The 8,186-nt window shown below is 39.3% G+C and overlaps 1 protein-coding gene across 2 annotated transcripts in view; it reads right to left on the minus strand.

Moving 5' to 3' along the window:
* The window catches only part of WDR17 (WD repeat domain 17), a 72,158-nt gene extending 64,622 nt beyond the window's left edge, over window positions 1-7,536 (minus strand). Inside the window, exons 1-2 of one of the 2 annotated variants that reach the window (XM_074866436.1) lie at window positions 7,504-7,536; window positions 3,652-3,796 (exon numbers count right to left, since the gene is read on the minus strand). The gene's annotated coding sequence lies outside the window, so the exon portion shown is untranslated. The remainder of the gene's footprint in view (window positions 1-3,651; window positions 3,797-7,503) is intronic. The other variant, XM_074866435.1, reaches the window with a different exon arrangement.
* Between the last annotated feature and the right edge of the window lie 650 nt (window positions 7,537-8,186).

An 8,186-nucleotide genomic window follows, 5' to 3' on the forward strand; every position in this document is an offset into this window, starting at 1 on the left:
TTTCAAGGATAACAGAAATTGCACAGTAGTTCTGTGAATATTTACAAAGAACACTGTCTGAAGTGACAATGGATCAATCCCACCACCAATATAAGGTTCTTTAATCTGTATTTGGATTCCTAAATCAAATTATTATCAAAAAGTTGGATATTGAACAGGTCAACTAGATTTCAAAATCAGAAACTTCTACTAGCTTCAAGTAGGAGAGGATTTCATTTCAAGTAAAGACTTACTTTATTGACAATGACAACCTTCAGTTATCTTAACTGTGGACATTAGGCAGGACAGAAAGCCCAAACAGTAGGACATTTCCTCTAAGATACAGTACAACAGGAGTAAGATAGTAATTGGGTTTTGTCAACTGCTTTTAATGATTCTGCCTTATGTGATAATAAGGAAGGATGTACAATCTAAGAATAATGGCAGTTATTGGAGGTTACCACCTCCAGTACGGCAGATAAAACAGCTGAATACTTGGCCCCAGAGTTTGCTTGACTAGACATAAATACAAAAAAACTAAAACAGTCAGAAGGATAAAATGGAAGTGATATTGTAAATTGTGATGCTTTAGGATAACAACATTACAATGTGTGGTTAAAGTTCAGCGCTACAAAGGTCAAGAATTACAAAAAAACCCAAACAAACCAAAAATAGAAATCAATGTTTATCTTCTATTTGTATTTGATATGAAAGTTGGATCTTATTTCTGGACAGTCCAGTGCAGATATCTTTTTATTATGAGAATAAGCTACTACCTTGCCCTCTACAAGGACACGACCTTAAAAGAGTCTGAAAGGATATGCTGAATAGTGGCCTCAATCTCTACACAATGAAACGTATACCTAAATATAACATGCATATATAGTTTACCTAGAAAACAGGGTAAAGGATTACATCTGAAAATAATGATCTATATGCCATTGGAACAAACAAACTGATACTATTCTCCCATGCTATCTGGTGATATCTGAAGTCAGAAATGCATTTCAGTTAGGAAGAAAGATCTTCAAGAACAGAAGAGAGGCAAGAAATCTCTCTATCTTGATCTTCCACTTTTGCCACCAAATTTGCTGTTATTTAATAATCTGTAGTTGATATACTGTGCCAAATCAACCCATGCACTTATTTTTTTTTCCAAATGCATTTCTAACCACTGTTTATGTTTCATCTTAAATCTTATATAGAGAAATATTTAGACGTTTCTCTGCATGATTTCTTTAAAAACTCAGTTTTGATGTACTCTTGCCATAAATCAGTAGCATTAAGTATGTTTTAAACTTAAGAATGATTTTCAATTGATTGACTACATTCACACCTCATGGGAACTGGTACTTTAGTAAGCTTGTCTCCAGATTCACTTTACCCAATTCTATGACAAAATTGATTCTCCATCAATCCACATAGACATTATTTCATAATATGTCCCACCATAGCTCTAAAAATTATCTACTGAATTACTGAAGACTAACATGCTACAACTTTACATTTTCTCTTCTGACACATTTTGAAGCCACAAAATCAGTTACAGGAATTAATGTCTTCGTAACAAAAAACACACAACAAAATAACTCAAGAACAAAATACTTCAATGAATTTTTATACTCTTGTAATCTAAGGAATTTTTACTTTCAATAATTTATATGGTATTATGTTAATTTATTACATCAATATCTATAGTAAAGAAGTCAATTAAAAAGCCTCAGGTTTTACTTATTAATTAAGAACCTTTACACTGAGACTATGAAGCATGTAACGATCCTAAAATACAATGTTTACAGTAAGGCTGTGCAGTAAGTAAACATAAAATAATGACACAGCAAACCTATGTCTCAGTGATCCTATGTCATATGAGGTCAGTTAAGAATTAGATTTCCTCTACTCCTCCCAAGCTACTAATGGCACAAACGTAAGCAGGGCTCTAAATGGTTGTCCTTTTTATTTTTTCCCATCATTTGCTCTTTCCCAAGAAGCTCTATGGATTTATCAGGACAAGATGACATACAGGATAGCCTGGCCACCTAACAGCGATTAGAATAAGCTGTAACAGATGTGCAACACCATCATCACCACCAGATCTGCATCAGGATGAGGCTTTAGAACAACCTTCCCACAAGAGTACAAGGACAAAAACATAGCTACTTTTAAGATTGAGCTTTATCAGTTTATGGAGGAGATTAGGCTCTAACTGCCAACAATAGCAGTGGATTGGACTTGATCATGCATCTTCCTAAGGATGTTCCATAATTGCATCTTGAAAAATAAATTCAGTGAAACTTTACAGCCTTTTTTTCTTTTAAGAAAATAAATTAATATCTTGAGAAAAAAAATGTTTATATGTACAGTACCACTGTTACTATGGCTTAGCAGATGCTTCCATTCAAATTCTGTGAAGAATACATATAACATTTAAGAAAAGAGGAAGTTATATATATGATATTCAAATCCCTTGGTCAGAAAAGACAAACAGGGCACACAGCACATGTGGAGAAAAATTATAACGTTATTCATAAAGCCATGTTTATACTGAAATGCTTGTCTGTTTCACAATCACTACCTGTATAAAAATCTGAATGTACTCAAAGCTGAAGTGCCCTAGTTTCTGGAGGGAAAAAAAAAAAAAATCATCCAGGCTGTCAACAAACAGTTAATATGGCCAGAAAGATGTTGCTTTTATTTTCTGTATCATGCTCATAGGATTTATCTATGTTTAAGTCATTTAATTCATTCAAATAAATTTAGATAATAGTGCAAATCCCTGTCTGGAACGATAATGATCACATGTTAAAGTAAATATTTTAATAATAATAATAACAACAACAACTTTTTAAACTATATTTTGCTGATTTGGATGTTAAGATAATACTAATTGTTATTTAATTTATATTTATTTCTACATCAGCTATAAGAAATAACAAAAACACTTGCTCAGTGTATTTAACTCAATATATCAAGAACTTTCCTTAGCGGAAAAACATTTCAGCATCTGAAGCACAAACAACCCCACAGAGAACATAACTTGAAAGTAGAAAATGAAAAGAAGAAATAATTCTCTCTACCTGTGAAGTTCAAGGTAATATTTAAAATCCCTCAGATCTCAGTCACATCCCTGTGCTATTCATCATCTGTATGTATTTGTTAATGGATTTGGTGAGCTAAGAGAGGTTGAATAGCCGAAGTGTGGATGACATCCAGCTGGATATCATTTGTACAAATTGTACTCTCTCACACATCTGCTATTACTAATTTTCCAAATTTGGAAAACTAGCTAAAGCTGGACACAGGCAAAATAGAGCTGATTTTATTAGAAAAACAGATCAACTCTTGAAAAGTTTGTCTCCAAGCTAATGTTCTAAAACACTGAGATTTTGCGCCCTAAGAATTTTTACAGAGCAGTCAGTTTAACAGTTCTGTTCAGACACTTCAAGGGCCACTTGTGCTCCAATAACCACAAAAGCAAAAAGAACCAAAAAACCCAAATACCACAACCACCTCCAAAAAAGAAACCTCTTTAACTGCAACAAGATTGTATTCCATTCTCTGGAAATCTGAATGGGATACAACTACATGCATGTTCATAGCCAGCAGGTTTAAGTATGAGAGACGTGCTGTAGGTTAGTAACAAATGATTACAGAGTTCTTCCCAACACTAACCTCCCACTTGAAAGTGGAATTCTTAATTGTTCTTTCCTGGCATCTAAACTTATGTATGAATTTGATCTTCAAGATCTGACATATCCTCTTTCATTCCATCATTATCAGTCTCCCACTACAGGTGTTTTCAGACAACAGGTAATAACTAGAAAAGGAAGTTAAGAGAATGAAAATAGTAGCATTAATTTTAGTGCTCTCAGACCTTGGCTTGCTGGGGGGGGCGGGGGTGTGAGGAATCAATGCTACCATAAACAACCCAAATGATTCTTCAACCAGATAGAAGAAGAGAATACAAAAGGTCAAAACCAAAAAGATTAGGCTTCAGACTATCAATAAACAAGGCAATTCATGTCTCATTAATAAAGAGGTTACTGAGTAAGAGGCAAAAGCAGGTTGTCTAATAGTGCAAGTAAATGCCAACAATTATATCTAAGACAGGAAAAAAAAAATCTTCAAACATATAAATCGAAGGGATGGGATAAACTCTATCCCCCCAAAAAAACCTGCAAGTAGAGATGATTTGGTTTCAAGAGACCACGAAACTGAATACGAACTACACAACTATTGTAGAACAAGCACAATGGAATCAGTCAAAAGGAGAGTGAGGAAAGACCCTTACAAAATAAGTCAAACATTGGATGTGATAAAGCACGGGAAAAGTATGAGCCATTAACGGGATGTGGCCACAAGAAGAGATATACAATGCGTTAGGAAAGCTATTTTCAACGCAGAAGGAAGCTTAACACCATTATACCAGGCACTCACGCACTATGTTTGGTAAGCATATTTGGGAGAGATGGATTTAAACATATTAAATGCAGTGTTTTAAAAAAGTGATGGAAGGAGGAGGTAATTACCAGAGATATAGAAGTTTTATTTACATCAAGACACCATAAAGGCTAAGCAGCTGGGTTCAAATTGGCCATGTAGGCCGGAAAGCAGATAAAGGTTCCTATACCTGAACCAAACTTCTAGTCAGTAGAAACATTAAGAAAAAAACTTCATTAAGTAGGGAAAAGGCAGTATTAACTTCACCAATATAAAGACCTATAATATACAGCCCAAGAAAAAAGATGACATTAATGCTCTTCCACTCCAACAACTGCTTCTGAGAGCATCCCCCATCATTACCTAGGAAATTAGACACTAGGCACTGAACGGAAAGATTCATCACTTATGAAGATTTTAGAAATTACTAATTATCAACTTGTCTGCTTACACACAGCTTCCCACATAAAACTCAACAAAGTAGCAAAGGTGAAAAATCTAAGGAGGAGCCTCAGCAGAGATGACTCTGGAGTCAAGGTCACCACCGTAAGTGCAAACACCACCAAATGACAGAAAGAACTGGAAGAGACAAGTTCCCACACTTCAGATTGCCTTGAGACCTTGTATATGATATTGTTTACATTAAAAAAAAAAAAATCATCAAAACTGTACAAGCCTTTACTCCTAATCTAGTAATCCCACACATCACAGCAAAACCAAATTCTCCAACCTGTGCTAGAACCAGATAAGGAAAAAATGGCCCCAATAGATTCAGCCAAGATGTACTTATTAAAGGACTGAAATGGGGAAAAGAATAGCATACAAAGCTTCCATTCTTGCCCAGCGTACAGCTCAGCTGCTACCATAAATAATTGCTAACTGAACACTATATCACTGAATTGCCTTTACCCTACAGGTGCATTCTCAGTTCTCACAGCCAGTCGCTATAATTCAAATGTTATATTGAGACTCACTTCTCTTCTTGTGCTGCATATCTTTTGCCTCATATAACAAAATACGTGAGTTACATGGTATCATCACTAGAATTTGCTGAAGTAACTCTTATTGTCCACATCAACTCTGACCCACAGACTGCAGGAAGAAGAAATATTGCTTTCCCTAAGTTATCATCTCCTATTCCCACTGTTAGAAATAAAATACTGGCCCACTGAGTTAAATGGACCATTAGTCAAACTCACTGAGGACTTTCTAATGTTGTTCTTGATACGTGGTCATAGCAGATGACCAAATTACAAGTTCATCATTGTGTTATGGGTCCTTTAAATAGCCAGAGCTATTCAACCAGTCCAGGATTTGGTGTAATAGAATGAACAGAATGACACTTCTGTTGAAACAGAGATGGAGGAAGACAGTAGATATCTTGTCAGGGAGAATAATTAATAAGTTACTAAAAAAATTAGTAAGTAAAACAATACTCACAAGGTATTTTATAATTGTTGCATTATCTGTATTACTCCATACATACTCCACACTACCTTTGCAAGTTATTTAGATCATCATGTCTCCATATGGGTTACAACAGTTAGTCAGAGATGACTAGTCTTAAGTGAAGCTTTTGAACAGTTCTGATATGCAAAACATAAATAACAATAACACAAACTTAGCTTGACCGATTTGTGCAAGGCACTTGTTCTCTAACAAAAACCTTAAAATATATCAGTAACCTACATAGCTGTGCCTTTAATCAGGAAATAAATGGCACAACCTAAGTGAACTGCTGCTATTTTAAGACTACAAAAAATTAGGAAGTGCAAAAGTTAGCAACATGACCTTAATTTAAAATAATGGGAGATATGCCTTACCATGAATAACTTAAGCAAAGTAAAACTTTGCTAGAGTCTGAAGAACATCTGATTGTTCTCTGTATGGGTTTTTTATCAGGATTCTTCTCCCTAAATGCTCTTATGAATAGCACGAAACTGCATAATGTCATGACAAAATATTTAGACAAGGCATAAAACCAAAAAGCTCTACACTCCTAACATAGAAGACATTTAAACTCTAGAAGTAGTTAGAAAGAGACACAATGGATTTCTCAGCCCATGACATTTCTGAAAGACTGAGTGCATGACCATCAGAAAGATGTTCTTGAAACAAGCAGTTTTGGGGCTCGAAAAGGAAATTTCTAAGTAATTATGTTCTATATCATGCAGTGGTTAAGCCAATTATCAGGAACACTATGGTCTTTATTGATCTTAAAATCCAGGATTATGATCTTTACTACAGCATTCCAAGTGAAGATCTCACTCAGATTTTCCTTTCATGCCTGCCATTTTCAAGTCTTCCAAAACAGTTTCTCAAATCTCCATGTGACCATTTGCATGTAAGCCTACATCTCTGAAGACATCAGAAGAATTTAACAGAACTTTAAACTCATATTTCTTCATTTGCAGAGTCTGCTGTCTTAAGTTTGTTCTCGTAAGCTTTGTTTGCTTAACCTTTAGTTTGCTTTTGTACTTGAATAATATTTTTAGTTCTGTAAACTTGTTTTTGCTCCCCCCTCCCGCACGTGTCCCAGCTGGGAAAAGCACTTTAATATAAACAAGCCCAAATCTCTCCCTCCCTACGGAGTGCAAATGTTTTCCACGCATTTCACTTCCTCTAAAGATTGCTGCCTCCGCGTTTACTCGATTTTAAGTTTATGTTCCCACACAAGTACGTCTGTACAGGGATACGCATACAGTAGAAAAGTCCCCAAACCAGTGGGAAGCCCCAAGTACCGTCAGCCCACTCCTGGGTACCCCAAGTACCAGTACCGTCAGCCCACTCCTGGGTACCTCAGACCTTCACACCCAAAGCCGCGAAAGCTCGGCAGGACCAGGCCGCCCCGCCTCGCCCCGGGCCGCAGGTGGGCGCAGGGCGGCGCGGCGCGGCCCGGCCGAGGCCGCAGAACCGCCGCCCAAGAGACAACCGAGCCCGCACCGGCTTCAACCGCCCGAGTCGGGCCGCGCCCCCGCCATACGGCGGGGCGAGGAAATGCCGCACCGCACACCTCCGGCCCGCTGCCCGGCGCGGAGCGGAGCACCCCGGGCCCGCTGCCCGGCAGCGGCCGCCAGCCCTCACCTGTCCGCCCGCAGCGCCGACAGCGCGTCCGCCGCTACCGCGTAGGGAGAAACCAACCCCGTCTCCCGGGCAACCCGGCGGGCCCGCCCCCGCCGCGCGCTCATTGGAGGGAGACGCCGTCGGGAGGAAGCGGGGACCGCGTTACTTGGCAACCGGGCGGCGCGTGCTCCGCGTTCCCCTGCGGAGCTGCGCCCCGGGGAGACCCTGAGACCCGGGACACCCTGAGGGGCCAACCCCGGGCCCAGCCCCGCGCTCCCGGCCGGTCTGGAGCGGGACGGTAGCTGGGACGGTGAGGGGGGGGAGCTTCCAGAGCCAGCAAGCCGCTTCCCCGTGACCGCGAGGGGATCAGAAACCCGGGTCAGGAGGGAAGGGCAGACTTCAGGCGCTCCGAGGATCTCGGGGAGCGCTGACCTTGTACCCCGGACGGCGCTGTTGTCAAGCTAAACATTTTAAGATGACATGAATTTTGAGCCGTCTAGCTATAGGGACATGCTGAGAGACTGAAAGAACTGTAGTCTATCGTGTTACACGCTGACGGAACCCGTCAAATGCGAGTCACAAAACGCATTCCGCTGGACCCAACTCCGCCAGCCTGGCGTCATCAGGTACATAGATGGGCGTTTAATCCACAGACATTTATTGGACAGCATCTGCTTGTTTTTCTCTTCTACTTTTTCCCTCCT

Source organism: Strix uralensis, chromosome 4 (assembly GCF_047716275.1).
Source record: "Strix uralensis isolate ZFMK-TIS-50842 chromosome 4, bStrUra1, whole genome shotgun sequence".
NCBI classification, from domain to species: domain Eukaryota; kingdom Metazoa; phylum Chordata; class Aves; order Strigiformes; family Strigidae; genus Strix; species Strix uralensis.